A 22,548-nucleotide genomic window follows, 5' to 3' on the forward strand; every position below is an offset into this window, starting at 1 on the left:
TTTTCTTGTTTCCTGAGGTAGGCTTGTATTGCTATAAACTTCCCTCCTAGAACTGCTTTTGCTGCATCCCATAGGTTTTGAATCATCATGCTTTCATTGTCATTTGTCTCTAGGTATTTTTTTATTTCCTCTTTGATTTATTCAGTGATCTCTTCGTTATTTAGTAGTGTATTGTTTAGCCTCCATGTGTTTGTATTTTTTACGTTTTTTTCCCTGTAATTGATTTCTAATCTCATAACATTGTGGTCAGAAAAGATGCTTGATATGATTTCAGTTTTATTAAATTTACTGAGGCTTGATTTGTGACCCAAGATGTGATCTATCCTGGAGAATGTTCCATGCACACTTGAGAAGAAAGTGTAATCTGGTGTTTTGGGATGGAATGTCCTATGAATATCAATTAAATCTATCTGGTCTATTACATCATTTAAAGCTTGTGTTTCCTTATTAATTTTCTGTTTGGATGATCTGTCCATTGGTGTAAGTGAGGTGTTAAAGTCCCTCACTATTATTGTGTTACTGTCGATTTCCTCTTTTATAGCTCTTAGCAGTTGCCTTATGTATTGGGGTGCTCCTATGTTGGGTCCATATATATTTATAATTGTTATATCTTCCTCTTGGATTGATCCCTTGATCATTATGTAGTGCCCTTCTTTGTCTCTGTAACATTCTTTATTTTAAACTCTATTCTATCTGATGAGTATTGCTACTCCAGCTTTCTTTTGATTTCCATTTACATGGAATATCTTTTTCCATCTCCTCACTTTCAGTCTGTATGTGTCCCTAGGTCTGAAGTGGGTCTCTTGTAGACAGCATATATATAGGTCTTGTTTTTGTATCTATTCAGCGAGCCTGTGTCTTTTGGTTGGAGCATTTAATTCATTCACATTTAAGGTAATTATCGATATGTATGTTCCTATTACCATTTTCTGAATTGTTTTGGGTTTGTTTTTGTAGGTCCTTTTCTTCTCTTCAGTTTCCCATTTAGAGAAGTTCCTTTAGCATTTGTTGTAGAGCTGGTTTGGTGGTGCTGAATTCTCTTAGCTTTTGCTTGTCTGTAAAGCTTTTGATTTCTCCATCGAATCTGAATGAGATCCTTGCTGGGTAGAGTAATCTTGGTTGTAGGTTCTTCCCCTTCATCACTTTAAATATGTCATGCCACTCCCATCTGGCTTGTAGAGTTTCTGCTGAGAAATCAGCTCTTAACCTCATGGGAGTTCCCTTGTATGTTATTTGTCATTTTACCCTTGCTGCTTTCAATAATTTTTCTTTGTCTTTAATTTTTTCCAATGTGATTACTCTGTGTCTCGGCATATTTCTTCTTGGGTTTATCCTGTATAGGACTCTCTGTGCTTCCTGGACTTGGGTGGCTATTTCCTTTCCCATGTTAGGGAAGTTTCCGACTATAATCTCTTCAAATACTTTCTTGGGTCCTTTCTCTCTCTCTTCTCCTTCTGGGACCCCTATAATGTGAATTTTGTTATGTTTAATGTTGTCCCAGAAGTTTCTTAGGCTGTCTTCATTTCTTTTCATTCTTTTTTCTTTATTCTGTTCCACAGCAGTGAATTCCACCATTCTTTCTTCCAGGTCACTTATCTGTTCTTCTGTCTCAGTTATTCTGCTATTGATTCCTTCTAGTGTATTTTTCATTTCAGTTATTGTATTGTTCATCTCTGTTTGTTTGTTCTTTAATTGCTCTAGGTCTTTGTTAAACATTTCTTGAATCTTCTTGATCTTTGCTTCCATTCTTTTTCTGAGGTACTTCACTATCTTCACTATCATTATTCTGAATTCTTTTTCTGGAAGGTTGCCTATCTCCACTTCATTTAGTTGTTTTTCTGGGGTTTTATCTTGTTCCTTCATCTGGTACATAGCCCTCTGCCTTTTCATCTTGTCTATCTTTCTGTGAATGTGGTGTTTGTTCCACAGGCTGCAGGATTGTACTTCTTCTTGCTTCTGCTGTCTGCCCTCTGGTGGATGAGGCTATCTAAGAGGTTTGTGCAAGTTTCCTGATGGGAGGGACTGGTGGTGGGTAGAGCTGGCTGTTGTTCTGGTGGGCAGAGCTCAGTAAAACTTTAATCTGCTTGTCTGCTGATAGGTGGGGCTGGCTTCCTTCCCTGTTGTTTGTTTGGCCTGAGGCAACCCAACACTGGAGTCTACCCGGGCTCTTTGGTGGGGCTAATGGCCGACTTCAGGAGGCCTCATGCCAAGGAGTACTTCCCAGAACTGCTGTCAGTGTCCTTGTCCTCACGGTGAGACACAGCCACCCCCTGCCTCTGCAGGAGACCCTCCAACACTCGCAGGTAGGTCTGGTTCAGTCTCCTATGGGGTCACTGCTCTTTCCCCTGGGTCCCGATGCACACACTACTTTGTGTGTGCCCTCCAAGAGTGGAGTCCCTGTTTCCCCCAGACCTGTCAAAGTCCTGCAATCAAATCCCGCTAGCCTTCAAAGTCTGATTCTCTATGAATTCCCCCTCTCATTGCCAGACCCCCAGGTTGGGAAGCCTGACGTGGGGCTCAGAACCTTCACTCCAATGGGTGGACTTCTGTGGTATATGTGTTCTTGAGTCTGTGAGTCACCCACCCAGCAGTTATGGGATTTGATTTTATTGTGATTGCGCCCCTCCTACCATCTCATTGTGGTTTCTCCTTTGTCTTCGGACGTGGGGTATCTTTTTTGGTGAGTTCCAGTGTCTTCCTGTCGATGATTGTTCAGCAGTTAATTGTGATTCTGGTGCTCTCGCAAGAGTGAGAGCACATCCCTCTACTCTGCCATCTTGAACTGAAAACCTCAGCATTTCTAAAATTAAGGTATGTACATTGTTTTTTTAGACACAATGCTATTGCACAATTAATAGACTACAGTATAGTGTAACTATAACTTTTAAATGCACTGGGAAACAATGAATTCCTATGACTCACTTTTTTGCAAAATTTGCTTTATTTGGATGGTTTGGAACCAAATCTGTAATAACTCCAAGGTATGCCTGTATTAGAATCTTAAAGTTTGAAGGGATTGAAATGATTGAGCTCATTCTACACATTGGACAGATGAGACTGAAGACCCAGAAGGTTAATTTGACATGAGATATTGCCCTTATATTTTTGTTGATATTGTTTCCATCAAAACTATCACAAAAATGTGGGTTTAAAAACATCATACCATATTTATTAGGATATTAATTATTTTTAAGGTTGTACAATTTTCTTTTGTTCATTATTATTTGAAGTAATTGACATAGACTTTGGACATCTATTTTTCTTTTCATGGAAACTTTGATTATCATGATATTCATCGTAATGAACTTTAACCAGGGACAACATGAAAAGTGAATCTGCCCACTACTGGCTTGTATCAAGGTCCAGCATTAAAAGCATGGACTCTGTGGCCAGATCGTCTGAATTTGATCATGGCTCTGGCACTTTCTAGCTAGGTAACTACGTGCAAGTTATTTATTCTCTTTCTGTCTCAATTTCCCATGCGATAATGGGACATATTGATAGTATTTACTTCACAAAATTGCTCATAAAGAATGAAAAGAGTCAATATTTGTAAAGTATTTAGAACGGTGAGTTTTAGTGTATTGTAAGTCCTACCATGGTTTTAATTTTTTAAAAATAAGCTTTCAGTTAACTAAACTCTCAAATCTCTTTCATGTATGTGCCTGCCGACTTGGTCTCCCCCAGTCTAAAATTGTGCAATTGATTTCTTTTTTCCAGCCTAAATGCATGACTTTTCATTTAACCCTGTTGAATTTCTTCCAGTGGCACTGGCTCAGTGGCACTTTATTTCCCTCAGTTTCTGCACCCACCCATCCACCCATCCCCAGGTGTAAGTGCTGATAATGAGAGAGGTGGAAAAGAGAAGGGAATGCAGTCTCCTGTGCACTAAGCATGCAGCCTGCATTCCTCAAGTTCTGCCTGCAACTTAACTTTGGCACCCAACCAAATTCAAGTGGCTCTAATTACTTTTAAATCAGGCATTTAGTTAAAATTTGATGAGCACATAAACTTAATAGCTGATCTCAAGCTAACATTACTATCAAACTGCCATCGAAATAAGTCCAGGAGGTTGTTATCCAAAGTACCCCAGTAAAATGAAATGAGCAGGACAATGGTTGTGACATTTGCAAAACTGCCGTTTCCACAGGTGGAATTAAGTGTCTGTCCTGTAAATGAATAGAGACACAATTCAGGGAAGCAAGCCATCCAAATGTGTCACTTGAATCCTGTTTGGCTGTTCTGACGTCGAAGAAGATAAGAATAAAAATCAACTGGGGAAACGAAAGATGCAGAACTACGAAAATAAACTTGTCATCCCTGACATCTGTGTTTATAAACGCATTTTGTTAAACAGCAGAGATTTCCCTACGGCTGGCCAATACCAAGATGGCGTCTTGGGTGTTTACCTTTTCCCATAGCCCCAGTCGTAAGGGCTTTTCTTACTATCTCTTTGCTTCCAGCTTTTGTTTCAGTATCCCTGTAAAGAGCTGGCAGAGAACTAGTTGGGCAATTTCAGAAACATAGTTTATAACCAACCTGCTCCACTCTTCCGCTACAAAAAGTAAGCCTGTGCTAATTGTTCTTTAGTGAAGAAATAGTTGGTCTACACCCACCCCTCCTCACCCAGGTGGAGATTTTCTTTATCAATAACCCCAGAGCAGGTTTGAATTAAAGAGGTGACACACACAAGTGCCAGATGTTTGGAGGGTAAGAAGGGGAGGTAGGTTCACACAATTGTTCTGCCTTCTTGTTTTCCGCTGAGGTTCTTTCCTGTGGGCTGTAGGACACATCAACAAACTCTGAGCATGTGCGTGGACAGCCCCAGCCCAGCACTGCAGTGGGAAGCTGCTCACAGGCTGCCTTCCTTTTCCGGTGCAGCTGGTGTTTACAGAAGGACTTGATTTGAAAGTTGATTTATTTACTCTTTTTTTTTTTTTTTAATGAATGGACATAGATGTCTGTTTGTTGAAACAATTAATAAACTCTAGTGATTTGATTAAAATTTAACAGAAAAACATCCCTGGCTGTCAGGTGGAAATCTAAGGACTGACTTTTGGAAAGTTCATAATGTAACTCACAGTGAGATCAGAAGATATATATAAATATTTTTTGGCTCTGTTTTTAAGAAAACAGCTGATCACTTTCGCTTGTGGAAGCTAACGGGCTCTGGTTCCTGCCCCTTCATTTTGTCCTGGTTGTCTGTGGAGACTCAGAGGATGTTGATACAGCACCTCAACTATGGAGGGGAAGAGAACGTGCCAGAAGGTTCTCCTCCTCTTGTGCCAGCTCCTCCTCCCAAGTCTCTTCAAAAGTCAAGGCATCTGGGACTTCCCTGGTGGTCTAGTGGTTAAGACTTTGCCTTCCAATGCAGGGGGTGCAGGTTTGATCCCTGGTTGGGGAGCTAACTAAAGTCCCACATGCCTTGCGGCCAAAAAACCAAAACATAAAGCAGAAGCAATATTGTAACAAATTCAATAAAGACTAAAAAAAAAAAAAGTCAAGGCATCTGAGTCCTAAGACATTGCAGTCTGATTGCAGTGAAACAAGGGGCTAGGCCAGAGGAGGTGCACTTTCTTCCTTTAAAAACTTTATTCTTTATTTTGAGTGTTAATAGGAACACACACACCAATAGATAAAGTTTTAAGGAGTATTCAGTGAAAAATAATTCTCTCTTGCACCCCTGCCCCCCAGCAGCCACCAGTTCCCTTACCAAAGATAATGTTTATTGCCAGTTTCTAGAGTATTCTGCTGGAGACATCTTATGTAGTTACAAACATTCATATATGTATATGTGTCTTAAATACACAAATAATAATGTACAATACACATTGTTCTACACCTTGTTTTTTTCACTTAACAATACATCAAAGGTTTTGTTTTGTTTGTTTGTTTTCCAAAAGTGCTATCAGGGAGAAAAGTCATTCTTCATTTCAATGATCTGATTCTGGTTCTGGCTCATTGTATCATTGTACTGATAACAAAGATGCCAAGTTAAACTCTACCTCAGCCTCAGGTCAACTTGGTCTGGAGAAATAGGTATCATATTTAAAACCCTACATCTTTAAACAACAGGAAGCCTGGGGTGGGTAGAAGAGAGGGAAGGATGGATTTTGTTTAAAAGAATGCTCTGTGGGACTGACAGTTAAGCAGAGGGACACTTTGAATGCAATCTTGCAAAACGAAAATCCATTGGTTCCTCTCCCTGCTTTCGTAAGTAGGACTCAAACTTACTGGTCATAATTGTTTCATTTTTGCTAGTTAAAGATCTCTAGGAGCAAGATATTGTCAGTATTCTGGATGCAATACAGTTGACCCTTGAACCATGTGGGGTTAGGGACACCAAAACCCCGTGCAGTCAAAAATCCACGTGCAGATTTTGACTCCCCTTCTGTTGACAGAAGGCCTTACTGATAATATAAACAGTCGATTAATGCATATTTTGTGTGTTATATGTATTATATACTGTATTCTTACAATAAAGTAAGTTACAGAAAAGAAAATGTTATTAAGGAAATTATAAGGAAGAGAAAATACAATTATAGTACTGTTTTATTGATACTGTATGTTTATGTCAAGATGGATTGTCTGTTAGTATCTACATCATTTATTGTCTTATATGATACAAACCACTGTAGATGTTTTATATGTATATATATATATATATATATATATATATATATATATATAATACTAGACATCAAAAATGAAGATAAGGTGATAGGCTGATATGCAGTTTCTCCAATTATGAGAGAGGTATACTGTACAGTAATGGAATTCTTTGAAAGCAAAGCTATAAAACAGTAAGAAAAACTAACACCTTAATTTTATACTAAATGTTACTCAACTTATACCTATGTAAGGTTAGACTAGTATCTACATATATTTTATGTATTCATGGCATATTTAACTTTTTCTTAATATTTTCTATATTTTTAGGGTACACGGCTTGTCTGCGAGTCTTTTCAAATTGTCACAAATCTCTAGAATTTTTCTAATATATTAATTGAAGTAAATCCATGTATAAGTGGATCTGCAGAGTCCAAACCAGTGTTGTTCCAGGGTCAGCTGTACAAGGGAGGTGGAGGTGGAAAGAGACAAGGCTTTGGGATGGAGAAGACCTGGACATTAATCCTGTGGCTATAATACCAGGTGCCAACCCAGGGCAATAGCACGGCAAATGCATAACACAAAGAACTCTTTGCATGAGGCAGACATGCAGAGCTGTCTGGTTCATTGCTACCCATGCTAGAAGCAATTTCCTTAGAGCTTTGATTCACAGCTTCCTTTCTGCTTTCCAAGTTATGAACTGGAAAGTTGGAGCTTTGAGAACATCGTGACACTTATTTCCCAGAACTCCTGAAGCTTTTCATGTCTGAACCCAGACCCAGGTGATGTGGCAGCTTCCAGGCAGCTCTAAGCCCCGGAAGCTGGGATCACAGAGAAACATATAGACTTACACAACCTAATTTCTTTCATCCTGACTGACAGGATAAGGACAGAAGGAAGAGGAGAGAAATCTAAAGGAGCTTTACAGGCGCTGACATTCTAAGCTTGTGAAAGATAAGCAGGTAGCGGGGAGTGGGGGGTGTGAGGCAGCACACCCAGTGCGGGGGCAGAGCTTGAGAAAGGCACCAGGGCTGGGGCAGGGAGTGGGAGACACACGTCTACCCAGCACAGCCGATGTGAGGGGAAAAGATGTGGAATTCAGTCCTGAATTGCTTATTTGGAAAATTAATTAGTAAGCGGTTAGCAGACCACTGAATGGAATATTAATTTCCCTCAAGGTTATTTGGAACCTAGTCATGGAGAGGAGAGGAGGAAGCAGGGAGAGAGAGACACAGAGAGGCAGGGAGGAGACAGAAAGAAAGGATAGGAATGGAGTGGGGGAGAAGACAGGACCCAAGTGCTCTGCCCCCACCTGCCCCCAAACCCGAGTGGAGCCCCGGGCCTGGCACATTCATAACGAAGGTTCGAGAGCGAGAGTGAAGAGGTGAGGAGGCCTCTATGATGCTACTGAAAGCATCACCCAGAGACTGGACTGGAACATCTAAAGTTCCCAGCGACTTGTTTGCCATCTTATTTAGAGAACTACCACAAACTTTTTCTAGCATCAGTCAGCCATCCTTGCCCTGCTTCCTTCATCATCTTTCTAGACCTTGTTCTTTCTTGCACTTCCCCTCCTGCAGTCAGAAGAAAGGAAAGCATCTCTGGCTCCCTGTCTTAAAGGCGCTCTCTCTTTTGTTTTCCTGTTTCCTCGCTTGTGAGTCTGTTAGACACTTCCTCTGAGGTTTACCTGCAGTCTGACCTGTGAATCTTTGAGATCATCTCTCTCATGGTCTCTCACTGCAGTGACACCGCGAGCCACCACCCCGCCCTGCCTTAGCAAGGCCTGGGGATCAACTGTTCATCTGGAGCTCTTGGCTTCAGGGCTACCCTCTCCTGCACCATGGGGTGGAGCCTCCTGAAGAAGGAAGAGCACGGAGGGATGCTCCCTGGACGAACTCTCCTTGGATACTGGCCAGAATCAAAGCTAGGCTTCTTCCCACCCTTTAAAATGTGGTCAGTACACTACCAAAAGTAAGATAGATAGCTAGTGGGAAGCAGCCGCATAGCACAGGGAGATCAGCTCGGTGCTCTGTGACCACCTAGAGGGGTGGGATGGGGAGGGTGGGAGGGAGGGAGACACAAGAGTGACGAGATATGGGAACATATGTATAGCTGATTCACTTTGTTATAGAGCAGAAACTAACACACCATTGTAAAGCAATTATACTCCAATAAAGGTATTTTAAAAATTAATTAATTAAAAAAACGAAACAATGTGGTTGGGCTCAGGAGGTCTCGCCCTGGTGTCCAGGCTGCCGCTCAGGAATGGCTCCTCCACTGGGCAATCCAGTCTCCTCCCTGGACCTTTCCAGATCCATTCAGAACCCAGCTGCCAGTGCGGGGATTCAGCATTCTGGGGATGGCATGTTTATTTCGAAACAATCATGAGGCTTGATTTGATGTAGTGAAAGAAATTAGTGCTTGCTGAATACGGCCCAGTTATTACTGCATTAATTCATACAGATCAGCAGCTGACATTGGCTGGAAGGCGGGTGTGGGGACATTTCAATAAGTTTGGCTGAAGAGAACTGCCTCTCCAGGGCTGCCAAACTCCCTCCCCTGCCGCAAGGCGCAGATGATGACTCGTGTTTGGAATGACTTTCACATCAAGGGTGCATGATGTTATTTTAATGTCAGCTAGAAATGGACAAATTAAAACATGGTTGGGAGATGTCCCAAAAGTCAGTCATCAAAATGACACCCTAGGAGACCTGCTTTCTCCCAAGCCCATCCTTCAGTGACTCCTCAAAGATGGTAGAAATTGTAACATGCTACCAAGGAGATGTAGCAAGACACCTTCCTGTGGATCATCAAACTTGGTATGTGAATCTGTACCGTGTATAAGCAGTTAAGCTTATGGTCTCAGCTGTAAGTAACAATAACTTAAACAAATAAAGGATTTTTTGCTTGCTGTTATGGGTTGAATTGTGTCCCCCTCCCCAAAATAATATACTGAAGCCTTAACTCCTAATACCTCAGAATGTGGCTATATTTGGAGATAGGGCCTTTATAGATGTAATTAAATCAAAAGGAATCCCTCAGGATGGGCTCTTGTGTTAAGTCAGCACTCTTCAGGGAAACAGAACATATATATAGTGTATATATATACATATATATTTGTGTATATATATACATATATATACACATATATATATATGAGAGAGAGAGAGATTTATTATAAGAAATTGCCTTGCATGATTATGGAAGCTGGCAAGTCCCAAGATGTGCAAGGTTGAGTCAGCAAGTTGGAGGCCCTGGAGAGAAGATGCTTTAGATCCAGTATGATCTGAGGGCCTGGGAACCAGCAGAGCTGACGGTGTAGCTCCATCCAAAGGCTGACAGGCTTGAGGCTCAGGAAGAGCTGATGTTTCGGTTGGAGTCTGAAGGCAGGAAAAAAACGGAGCCCTAGTTCAAAGAAAGTAGCCAGGCAAGAAGACTTTTCCGTTACTCAGGAGAAGGTCAGCCTTTCTGGGTTCTATGTTCCTTCTTTTCTGATCTATCACCAGTTCCCAAACAGACTCAACTTCATGCTGTACTTACTACCTCAAAGCCTTCCCACCATTCATTCATTCCTTCATTCATTCGTGCACAAAAGACTATTCTAAATGCTTGGCATGCATTATCTTATTTTATCACTGGAGTAGAATGGGGAAAAGAAACAGGAAGTCTCTGCTTTTATATAATCTATTATAGATTAGAGGAGAGAAAATATTCACATTATTACAATGACATGTAGTCAGATTTCTGAGAGGGAAGCTGCTGGGAGGTAGAGGCACCAACAGCAGAGAAATCTAACCTACTGTCTGCTCACCCAAACCCTTCCCATTCTTCAAGGCCTGAGTCAGCCAACACTCAGCCACACCCATCAGAATGTGCCTTTGTATTTTGATGTACTTAATAATATTAAAGAGCACCTACCTGGTGCTAGGCTTTGAGCTAAATGCTAAGCACATTGTATCACTGAACCTTTACAACAATCCCATTAAGTGAATTATCCCCCAATTATAGACAAAGAAGCTGAAACTCAGAGACTCATGTGAGCAGACCTTGGCAACGATACTTCCCTCTTCCTGGAGTCCTGGTCCTCTAGATTGTCACCAGACTGCCTCCTTCCTTGGGTCTCAGTTCAAGTGTCACCTCCTCCAAGAAGCCTCCCTTGACCAGCCATTCTTAAAGAGCTAGCGCTCTGAGTCACTCTTGCACATCACTATTTTCTCACAGCCCTCATCACTCTCCGAAATTATATTTTTTATTTATGTGTCTCATGCTTAGTGTCTGTCTTCCTCCATTAGAATAAGTTCTATTAGGGTGAGAAAAGTCACCTCCTCTAAGTTGGGCCACTCTAAATCCTTGGCACTTAGAGGGATGCCTGGTACATAGTAGGCCTTCAGTTAGTGTTCTTTGGATGAAATCATGAATATACCCAGTCATATAACTAGTAAGTGACAGAGTTGAGATTTAAACCTAGATGTGTCTTTCTCCAAAGTCCAGGATTTTCTAGACTTCACACTATCCATCTTGCTTTTTTTGCTTTAAATTTTGTTATTTACTTTTCTGTCTCGCTTCGTGGTTCTGAGGGCAATGCGACCACATCCTCTCATAGCCCCTATAAGGACACTGCTTTGCTGTCCAGACACTCAGCCCATGTTTGCTGAGATGACTAAGTTTCCATGACAACGCCAGAAAGGAAGAAGGGCTCTGAGGCCCTGTGTGATTTTCCTCCCCTCTCCACCGAGGTTAGCATCACAGACTGAGAAGAGGTCCTCCTCACCCTGACTCAGGCTGGAAGTGTCATCTGCAGCCTTGGGAGGCGTCACAGCCCCAGTGCTAAGCCGATGGCTCCCCGTGAGTGTGGCCGCAGCTTCCTCCGAGTGACCCGCAAGCAGGGGCGGAGGCTTCATTCAGCCCAGCCCCCATTTGAGGAGTAAGCACAGGTCTCGTCCTCGAGTTTCTTAGAAGATGCTGGTCCTTCTGGCAAGGAAACATGCTTGGCCCCTGTTCCCGCGGGGAGGATTCTTCTTGACCAATGAGAGAGTCTGGGCATTACAGAGGGCAGTCGGTCATCTTCTCACTCGGGGAGTGGACAGAAAGCCTTCCCACCTGAACCTGCTTCGGCTTTTCCCATTTTCCCCTAAGCTGAAAAAACCGATGGAACCTTAGGAAACTCCTCATTCCATCCCCTATAGCTGTGCCTGTGTAGAGAGAGCTATGAATGAAGCCTTCCTTTGGCGCTTGCAAATCACTCATTCTGTCGTCATCAGAAAACCCAGCGGAGCAAAGAAGGCAAACTCAGCTTGGCTCTGTGGCCACGCTGAAGCCAAGGGCCCTCTTGGGGGCACACAGAGAGGGTGCTTTCACTTCCTCCTGCGTGGGACCAGCTGCAGCTGCAAAAGCTGCCTCTCGGGCTTCCCTGGTGGCGCAGTGGTTGAGAGTCTGCCTGCCGATGCGGGGGACACGGGTTTGTGCCCCGGTCCAGGAGGATCCCACATGCCGCGGAGCGGCTGGGCCCGTGAGCCATGGCCGCTGAGCCTGCGCGTCCGGAGCCTGTGCTCCGCAACGGGAGAGGCCACAACAGTGAGAGGCCCGCGTACCGTTAAAGGAAAAAAAAAAAGAAAAAAAGCTGCCTCTCTTTCCCTGTGCTCGTCACTCTGAACGGGGATTTGGAAATAGCACTCCACTTTCCTGGACCAATGGAGAAGGCAGCTGCCTAAAGGGTAGGGCTTGACAGCAGCTAGACAGGACTTCCTCCCTCAAAATAGCTCCCTACTGCCTGAATTTCCTCCAGTAACAGTTTTCCTACAGAGGTCGCCCCAAAGCAGCCCCGGACAGTGTGTAAGCGAATGGGCATGGCTGTGTTCCAGGAAACTCTATTTACCACGCCTGCAGCAGGCTGGACTGGGCCGGTGGGCGGTGATCTCTCAGCCCAGCCCGAGGCTGTAAGTCAGTGACCTTTCCTTGCCATCTCTCTACCTCCAGTGCCTCTCTCATGACGTGCACAGTGACGAGATGCTGAAATGTTGTTTGTTGACGTACTTATCAGCTAATGACAGTTCAAGAGAGGCTGTTTGAGAGCCAACATTTCCAGAAGGAGCCTCAATTGAGTAGGGAATATTTAGAGGCTGAGAATTGAGGAGGGCAGGGCTCTAAATTCAAGTGTGTCAACTTAACAATTTTAACTAAACAGATCCGTTGGTTATAGTCATAAATCTCCAAATGCCATACCTGATTGGGATCATCATGTTCCCCATCTGGGGACCAGCGAAAAGTAAAGACTGGGAGCAATGGAGACAAATAAGAAACCCTGGGCATGGACACCCTTTCCAGCTTTGGCACTTTTGTTATATCCCTGCCCTCAGGGGTCATCTTGTCATTCCAGAGAGTGAGCCAGAGTCCCACTGTTCTGGCCCAGGTGAACCACTAACGCCCTTTGGTAACAGGTTAGCTGTTATACAAAGCTAGGGCCGCAAGGCAGCATGCCACTGCCCTTCTTTTCTCCCTCACTGCAGTCACATCACTGTGGCGATCACAGCCTCAAAGATCTGCCTGTTGATCTCTTTCAAGATGGTAGAAGTGATGATTGCGAAGCTGAGCAACGATTTTAGGAGATGATAATTACCATCACCTTCCCTTGGCTGTTTTCTGGACCACCATCTTGGTTTGGTAGAGGGTAGAGCCCAAAGGCTTGAGTTGTATGCAGTCATTGTGATTCCAGATCTCTGGGGACTTTGTGTCAGTCAGGATAGGTAAGGTTCTGTTACAATAACAAACAACCTCAAAATTTGAGTTTCTTCACATAATCCAAGTTTACTTCTCCCTCATGTTACAGCTCCAACACGGTTGTCAGGCAGGCTCTCATTTGTCGTTCAAGGACTCAGATACTCCTGGTTTCACCATGACACATATCTTTTTGGTCATCTCATCAGGGGAAAGGGGCGTGACATATCATGCCCCGACTTCTAAAGCCTCTGCTCAGAAGTGTCATATCTGCTCACATTTGATTGACCGAACAAGTCACACGCCACCTGGAACTTCTAAGAGGGTGGGTAAGTGCAATCCTACCATGTGCCTGGAAGGATGGCACAATTGTGAGCTTGCCCAATGACTACTATAGGACCTGAGTAAAGGGTTGGGGGCATCAGCTTGCATGAAGAATCAAATATCCTCATGGGAGAGCTATATAGCTAGAAGTTGAGTGCTGATACTGGGGAAAATATTCTGAAGGCCCTAGAAATTGGAGTTAATCTGAATATTCCACATGTGTAGCAGGTGAGAACAAGACTCATTAAGGAAAGGCAATTGCTGAGAGCCAAGCTGAAGTGGGCTATGGGCTGAAGCAGGTATTAAGGAGAACTCAGGGCTCCACAGCGGGAGAATAATCACTGCCTTCTCCCAGGAAGAAGCAGCTTTTTAAAAAGTTTGAGATAAATGCAATGTGGTTATCATTAGATTTGGTATAAAACTAAGGGTTAAGCACAGAGGTAGCTCTGACAGCGGGTAAGACTACTGACATGGGAAAGAGTTCACATGTTCTGATTTAGAAGACAACAAACAGAGTGCTGAGGAAGATGCTGGTATGTCTGTCCCATCCTGGTCTACAAGGAACGCCCTCCAGGCACCAGAGTAGCACCAGTGCCCAAGACAAAACAAACAAACTAGGTGTTATAGCACAGCTAGTACAGTTGCACAGGCTGGGCACTGTACATCTCGAGTTGTCGCCAATCACACTGTGATTTATGTGAATGGAACACCCAGGAGTTGTCAATGAGCAACATGAAGAATCCTGGGTCGGGCTTCCCTGGTGGTGCAGTGGTTAAGAATCCGCCTGCCAATGCAGAGGACACAGGTTTTTGAGCCCTGGTCTGGGAAGGTCCCACATGCCACGGAACAGCTAAGCCCGTGCGCCACAACTGCTGAGCCTGTGCTCTAGAGCCCAACAGCCACAACTGCTGAAGCCCGCGCGCCTAGAGCCCGTGCTCCGCAACAAGAGAAGCCACCGCAATGAGAAGCCCACGCACCACAACTGAGTAGACCCCACTCGCCGCTACTAGATAAAGCTTGTGTGCAGCAAAGAAGACCCAACACAGCCAAAAATAAATAAATTTAATTAATTAATTAAACAAACACAGACTCCTGGGTAGTAGCCCTTTCTCCACTCCCTATTCAAGGCAAGATTTGGACTCTTGCTTTTCCCTTCCCATAGCTCCTGACCCCATCAGTGTGGTTTCCTGTTTCTGGCCTTGCCCCCAACCCTTTGAATCTGACGCAGGGCCAGGATTTCTGGTTTCACCAGTCGGGGCTTACCAGTGCCTCCCTTACATGTTCCCCAGGAGTGAGGTCACAAAGGGTGAACTGAAGGTCATGCAAGGTATGACCTTGGAAGGCCTAGAGAAGAGAGGTAGAGGAAGACTACTGTTTGCAGGCACATGGACATCCCCACAGAACACCCCAAACCAGGGGGGACTAGGATGAGACTGGGATTCCCATGAGCGGAGGAAGCAGGGAATTAGGTTTTTGTTCCAGTTATTGTCATCCTCCTGGTCCACTGAGGCTGGCCTGACATGGAAGAACACTCATAACAGACGCAGGCTCAGTGCCTACCCAATTCTCAGTATAAAATAGGTCCTCATTAAATGTTTGTTGAAAAAATAGCACAAATATGTATATTTAAAGAACAGTTCATTTTCCCTCTTTCCATAGTCATAAGAATGGTGAGAATTTGACCACCAGATAAGCTACTGAAATGTGAAAAAGTCAACCAACAAGTGGAGGGAGAAGAGGTGGGTCTTTGTTCAATTGGAAACCAAGGGACCAGCTAGAATTGGACTGATGCTTGGGGACTGTATCTTCTAGACAAACCCTTCCTTGTGAATTGGTCCTTATAATTTCAGTCCTAAGATGTTCAGTGGTGGAGTGAGTTTCAGCTCTTTAAATGCTTTTAAAAATACTAGGCAGGGTTAGTGCTGGATCTGGTATTGGCACAATTTGTTTGTTTGTTTGTTTGTTTGTAACAGAATATTGAGGATTATTTTATTAACTAGCTTGCAGGTAGCTCTTTTTTTTTAACATCTTTATTAGAGTATCATTGCTTTACAATGGTGTGTCAGTTTCTGCTTTATAACAAAGTGAATCAGTTATACATATACATATGTCCCCATATCTCTTCCCTCTTGCATCTCCCTCCCTCCCACCCTCCCTATCCCACCCCTCTAGGTGGTCACAAAGCACCGAGCTGATCTCTCTGTGCTATGCAGCTGCTTCCCACTAGCTATCTATTTTACATTTGGTAGTGTATATATGTCCATGCCACTCCCTCACTTTGTCCCAGCTTACCCTTCCCCCTCCCCATATCCTCAAGTCCATTCTCTAGTAGGTCTGCATCTTTATTCCCATCTTGCCCCTAGGTTCTTCTGACCATTTTCTTTCTTTTTTTTTTTTTTGTTAGATTCCATATATATTTGTTAGCATACAGTATTTGTTTTTCTCTTTCTGACTTACTTCACTCTGTATGACAGACTCTAGGTCCATCCACCTCACTACAAATAACTCAATTTTGTTCCTTTTTATGGCTGAGTAATATTCCATTGTATATATGTGCCACATCTTCTTTATCCATTCATCTGTCGACGGACACTTAGGTTGCTTCCGTGTCCTGGCTATTGTAAATACAGCTGCAATGAACATTTTGGTACATTTTGAATTATGGTTTTCTCAGGGTATATGCCCAGTAATGGGATTGCTGGGTTGTATGGTAGTTCTATTTGTAGTTTTTTAAGGAACGTCCATACTTTTCTCCATAATGGCTGAATCAATTTACATTCCCACCAACAGTGCAAGAGGGTTCCCTTTTCTCCACACCCTCTCCAGCATTTATTGTTTGTAGAATTTTTGATGATGGCCATTCTGACTGGTGTGAGATGATATCTCATTGTAGTTTTGATTTGCATTTCTCTAATGATTAATGATGTTGAGCATTCTTTCATGTGTTTGTTGGCAATCTGTATATCTTCTTTGGAGAATGTCTATTTAGGTCTTCTGCCTATTTTTGGATTGGGTTGTTTGATTTTTTGATATTGAGCTGCATGAGCTGCTTGTATGTTTTGGAGATTAGTCTTTTGTCAATTGCTTCATTTGCAAATATTTTCTCCCATTCTGAGGGTTGTCTTTTCGTCTTGTTTATGGTTTCCTTTGCTGTGCAAAAGCTTTTAAGTTTAATTAGGTCCCATTTGTTTATTTGTGTTTTTATTTCCATTTCTCTAGGAGGTGGGTCAAAAAGGATCTTGCTGTGATTGATGTCATAGAGTGTTCTGCCTATGTTTGCCCCTAAGAGTTTGATGGTGTCTGGCCTTACATTTAGGTCTTTAATCGATTTTGAGTTTATTTTTGTGTATGGTGTTAGGGGGTGTTCTAATTTCATTCTTTTACATGCAGCTGTCCAGTTTTCCCAGCAGCACTTATTGAAGAGGCTGTCTTTTCTCCACTGTATGTTCTTGCCTCCTTTATCAAAGATAAGGTGACCATAGGTGCGTGGATTTATCTCTGGGCTTTCTATCCTGTTCCATCGATCCATATTTCTGTTTTTGTGCCAGAACCATACTCTCTTGATTACTATAGCTTTGTAGTACAGTCTGAAGTCAGAGAGCCTGATTCCTCCAGCTCCGTTTTTCTTTCTCAAGATTGCTTTGGCTATTCAGGGTCTTTTGTGTTTCCATACAAATTGTGAAATTTTTTGTTCTAGTTCTGTGAAAAATGTCTGGCACAAAATTTTGAAGGTATTATCACCTTGAAAACTAACATCAACTATAAACAGTGTTGCCATAACAATATTAAGCAAATAGAAAATTGCTTAAGTCCTTGGTCCTTTTGAGGGAAAGCAATGCATTTACATACCTCTCCTTAGAGAAAGCATAAATATAAGTGATAATTGAATGTGTGTGGGTGTGGAATAACCATTTTTCATGAAATCATGATGCTCAGGAAAATAAATACTGAGGCTGAAATCAGTCAACTTCAGGCAAACATTTGCCTCCAAATGCATGTGTGACCTCCTCTCTGTTGCCCTCCCTATTTTCTTCCTGACAGAGACACATGTTGAAATGTAGGCATGGTGAAAACTCGACTCATCACCAATAAGGCTCTTGGCCCATAAATATCTGTGCTCAAATAAACAGAAAACCCTACCTAGACACAAAAAAGAAAATATGGAAGAGGGGAAAGGGCAGGATAGAGCACAGATCTGACTTGATTTTTAGGACATTATCATCCAATGGCTTATTCTCCACCAAGACGTGTACTGGCCATCACAAAACCTATGCTTAATGAAGACTTCCATTAACCAATTTGCATAATGCCTTACTTACATGCATAGAATTCCACATAGCATTGCTTCTGACCAAGGAACTCAGTTCTCAGGGGAAGAAAATTGTGACATGGGGTTCATACCATGGAATTCACTGGTCTCACCATGTATCCCATCACTCAGGAGTAGCTGACCTTATAGAAAGTGCAATGGCCTGTGGAAGACTCAGTTACAGCCCAGTTTGGGAGAATAACCTGAAGGTCAGAGTTCTAGTTAATAGGATGCCACATATGCTTTGAATCAGTTACCAATATGTTTCTCCCAAAGCCAGAACATATAGGTCCAGGATCAAGGGTGGAAGTGGGGGTGGCTTTTCTCACTATGACACCTAATACCCACTCACAGCATGTTTTACTTTCTGTCCCTGCAACTTTGGGCTCTTCTGGTTCGGAGATCCAATGTCATAATGGAGAAACACTTCCACCAGGTGACACAAAACTGCTGCACTGGTTTGGAAGTTGACACTGCCAATCGGCCATTTGGAGCTCCCCCTCCTGCTGAACTAGCAAGGGCAGAGGGGGTTTCTGTGTTGGTGGATCCTGATTATATACTAAGAGACATCAGTTTTCTACAACACAAGACCTTTATCTAGAAACCAAGGGATTCTCCAAGGTACTACGTAGTACATCCATGTTCAGTCGTAAAAGGTAATGAAAAAGATATCATCTATAGCCAGAGCAAGAAGTTACCATTTTTGTATGGAAATTTAAACCTGTCGGGAAAGTGTTACAGTAGCTGAGTAGGCAAGGGAGTGATCTGTGCTCCAAAGCTACCTTTCTATATTCTGCTCAGTGATGTGAGGGTTGTATGGCTCTTTTGACAGTCAGCTCCTGGTTATGTTCTGCCAATAGGGGGCACTAGCGGGATACCAGAAGGCTGGAATTGGGGGTAAGGTGAAGACCCGCTGCTCCTACAAACATTGACTCACAGGGACCCTTTGCCCTAGTGTTGACGGGGTCCATCCAGTTTCAGCGCTGCCTAAAGCAGCCTCATTGCACCTTCTTACAGGCACAAGCATAACCAAGTCCCTTCCCTGGAGCACCTAGGTTCTGCTAATCCCACCTCCTTCTCTTTGCTTCCTCAGCCCCAAGAGTAGTTGCTACTTTCACCGATAATGACATTGGTTACTTCGGTGGTCCCTTTTTGTTCCTTCAGCCTTCTCACATCTGTGTGATCAATTCTCCATCGTAAATTTCTTCTGTTGAAATTTCAAATGTGGTTTTTGTTTTCCTGCCTGGACCCTGACTGATACTCAGCCTTAGAAGGAAGCTCAAGATTATGTGACATTTCAGTTATTATCATTTTTTTCAGAAAGATTCATTAGGACACTCAGTTACAAAAAAGAGGCGGGGGGCATTTTTAAGTAAGTTTAATATGCAATTACTATTGTTCAAAGGCCACTATCCAAATAGGAATGGGAGAAATAGCTGTGAATGCCTGCTGGAAAATAAATTCATTTTATTAAAAGGTCTTCCTCTTTGTATTTGGAGGTTAAAGAAATGATAGGATTTATTATTCCACCAAACAATTTCACTTATTTTTGGTAAATTGCACTAAATGTGGTTTAATTACTGTGTCCAGAACAGCATTTCACATCTGTGGCCCCAGAAGCTATTATTGCTATGGACCTGTGGGACAAAGAAATAGAGCTCTCTTGTGGCCAATCTGAATACTACATCCCCCAGCAGTTCAACATTGATTGTACTAACATCCTGATCTTGGAAATTAACATTTCTGATCTTTGAACAGAAAGATATCATACAGATCCTGCCCTGGGTCGCCAAGAAACAGAAAAGAAGCCTACTACCCAGAGAAATAATGCCCGTGCTTCTTGGCACTGCACAAACATAACATAAAAACACTTATAAACTTGTAAATAAGGTCATTTTAAAAAATAAATTTATTTTTAAAGCTCATTATTTTTTTAATATCTTTATTGGAGAATAACTGTTTTACAATAGTGTGTTAGTTTCTCCTTTACAACAAAGTGAATCAGTTATACATATACATATGTTCCCATAACTCTTCCCTCTTGCGTCACCCTCCCTCCCACCCTCCCTATCCCACCCCTCTAGGTGGTCACAAAGCACAGAGGTGATCTCCCTGTGCTATTCGGCAGCTTCCCACTAGCTATCTAATTTACATTTGGTAGTGTATATATGTCCCTGTCACTCTCTCACTTCGTCACATCTTACCCTTTCCCCTCCCCATATAAAGGTCATTATTAAATGCCCCATTTTTAAAGTAGTAAGTAGAGGGAGTGAGAATAGGTCTGAGATCAAAAGAGATCTCACATGGCAGGGGTCTTAACACAAACCACAGTAATTTCCTTCTGAATTGGTTCTCCACACAAGAAAGGCCCCCGGGCATCACAGGGAGGAAAACTCAATAAATGTGGCAAGAGTTTGATGTGCAGGTGGAATGTGATGAAATATGCACATTATTATCTTTTGTGGCAAAGACAAGAGAACCCAGTGAAGAAGAGTGTTAGAGACCTGTCAGGACAAACTGGAGAGAGAAGGGGCATGGAAGCATGGAGCATTTACTCTTGGCAGTTGGTTGGCACTGGGTTCAAATGCCATCTTAGCACCTCCTAGCTGTGTGACTTAGGGCAAGTTGTCCAACCTCTCTGATTCTCAGCTTCCCATCTGTACAATGGATATAACAACAACTGCTTCAAGATAATGTATAATGTCATAGTTCAGGGCACATGCTTCAGAGCCAAGCTCCCTGGCTTCAAATCCTGACCCCGCCACTTACTATGTGACCTTAGGCAAGTTATTTAACCTCTCTGTGCCTAAGCCATAAAATGAGTTAAAATAGTTCTGACCTTTCAGGGTTGTTCTGAAGATTAAAAGATTATATATATATATATATATATATATATATATATATATATATATATATACACAAAACACTTAGAGCAGGCATCTCAGATGAATTTGCCATCATTACTATTGATTAAAGTGTTTAGGGACTTCCCTGGTGGTCCAGTGGTTGGAACTTCGCCCTCCAATGCAGGGAGTGAGGGTTTGAACCCTGGTCGGGGAGCTAAGATCCCACATGCCTCGCAGCCAAAAAACCAAAACAGAAGGAACACTGTAACGAATTTAATAAAGACTTTAAAAAAATGGTCCACAGTTAAAAAAAAAAGGGTCTTAAGATACCTTCCACGTGGTAAACACACAATAAATGTTAGTTTTATTCTTGGCTGTAAATCATCACAGGCAATTTACTTGTTATCTATCCCCTACCTGCTTCTTTTCCTATTAAGTAGAGTCATGTGGAATTGCCATTTTTTAAGGTGAAAAATACCTGAATGCAATAATTTCTTGGTTTGTTGGAATACAGACCAGTGCTTGTCACCATGTCACATTGAGGGTTATTGGCAAGAGTCTAAGATGGAGGAATAAAATAGAGCTTTCTGTCCACATTTATACCACTGAGCCCAGGAGCCCTTTCCCCACCTGCGATGATAAGCCCCTTGAGCAGAATAAGTGAGCTTAGTCCCCGCAGCTCCTGTTCTAGTCCCTGGGATGGAGGAAGAGGAAGCGATGCTTGGGGTATCTGTACCAATTAGAGCCCGGCCAGGGAAACAGAATCCATCCCAGGTAGTTTTAATAGGGGGAACCTTTATAGAGAGAACTAGTTACAAAGGTGTTGGAAAAGTTTAAAAGCCACATAGGAGATGTTGAAGCAACCCTGAGATTAGCAACAGCAGGGAGTAGCTACCATCTTGACTACTGGCGGGACAAAAGGAAGAAAGAGAGGGCATTGCCGGAGGCAGGGCAGGGCCCCGGCAGGAGAAGAAACGATGCAGGGCTGCCCAGCCACTCCCAGAACTGCCCCCACCCAAAGCAGAGAGGAAGGAGGGGGATCTCTCTTCCTTTTGCTCCCTGGTCTCCTGCCAGTGTTCCCCCCAACCCCGGCTGAACCTAATCATTCTCCTTTGGCAAAGGGGCATGGAGTTTGCAGGGCCTAGCCCCTTGAATACAGAGAAGAGCAGGAAAAAACAGAAACAGATTTGAGAACAGAGAGGCAAATGCCAGTCTGGAGAAGCAGTAGCTGGGAGGAGAAAGAATGGGCAGTGGCAGGGCCATGACATAAAATCCGGCTGTTGCCGTTTTGTCTCTGGCGCTTCAGCATCTTCTTAATCTAATCAAGGTAGAATCCTGACACTTTGCTATTCTAGCCAGGTAATTCCAAATAAAAACAGTGGGAACCACAGTAATCTCTTTGGTGACTTTGTAAGATGGAGAGGGGCACAGGCAACCCAGGCAAGAAACTTCGGGTTGACTTATGACCTCCAGGCAGAGAGGTTAAAAAACGTGCAGTGCACGTTCTTCGCCTCCACCCTTTTCTCCTGCTGCCAAGTTCAGGGCCACGGAGCTGGACTTCAGGAAGAGACTCCTCATCTTAGAAGTTACCTCCTCCAAAACTATGGAAATAATGGAATGCCATGTGGTAGCCTGGATTGAATGCTGGAACAGAAAGGGGCATTCGTGGAGAAAGTAGGTAAAGTATTCAGGCAATAGGACTGTTAATTTCTTATTTATTTATTTATTCATTTATTTATGGCTGTG

The 22,548-nt window shown here is 42.9% G+C and overlaps 1 long non-coding RNA gene across 1 annotated transcript; it reads left to right on the plus strand.

The window, feature by feature from the left end:
- The first annotated feature begins 2,066 nt into the window (after positions 1 to 2,066).
- LOC136794428 (uncharacterized) lies at positions 2,067 to 6,521 on the plus strand. Its single transcript, XR_010841198.1, has 3 exons — positions 2,067 to 2,303; positions 2,692 to 2,811; positions 4,151 to 6,521. It is a non-coding gene; the product is annotated as an uncharacterized lncRNA (long non-coding RNA).
- Positions 6,522 to 22,548: the final 16,027 nt, after the last annotated feature.

This window comes from Kogia breviceps, chromosome 6, assembly GCF_026419965.1.
Source record: "Kogia breviceps isolate mKogBre1 chromosome 6, mKogBre1 haplotype 1, whole genome shotgun sequence".
Classification (NCBI taxonomy): domain Eukaryota; kingdom Metazoa; phylum Chordata; class Mammalia; order Artiodactyla; family Physeteridae; genus Kogia; species Kogia breviceps.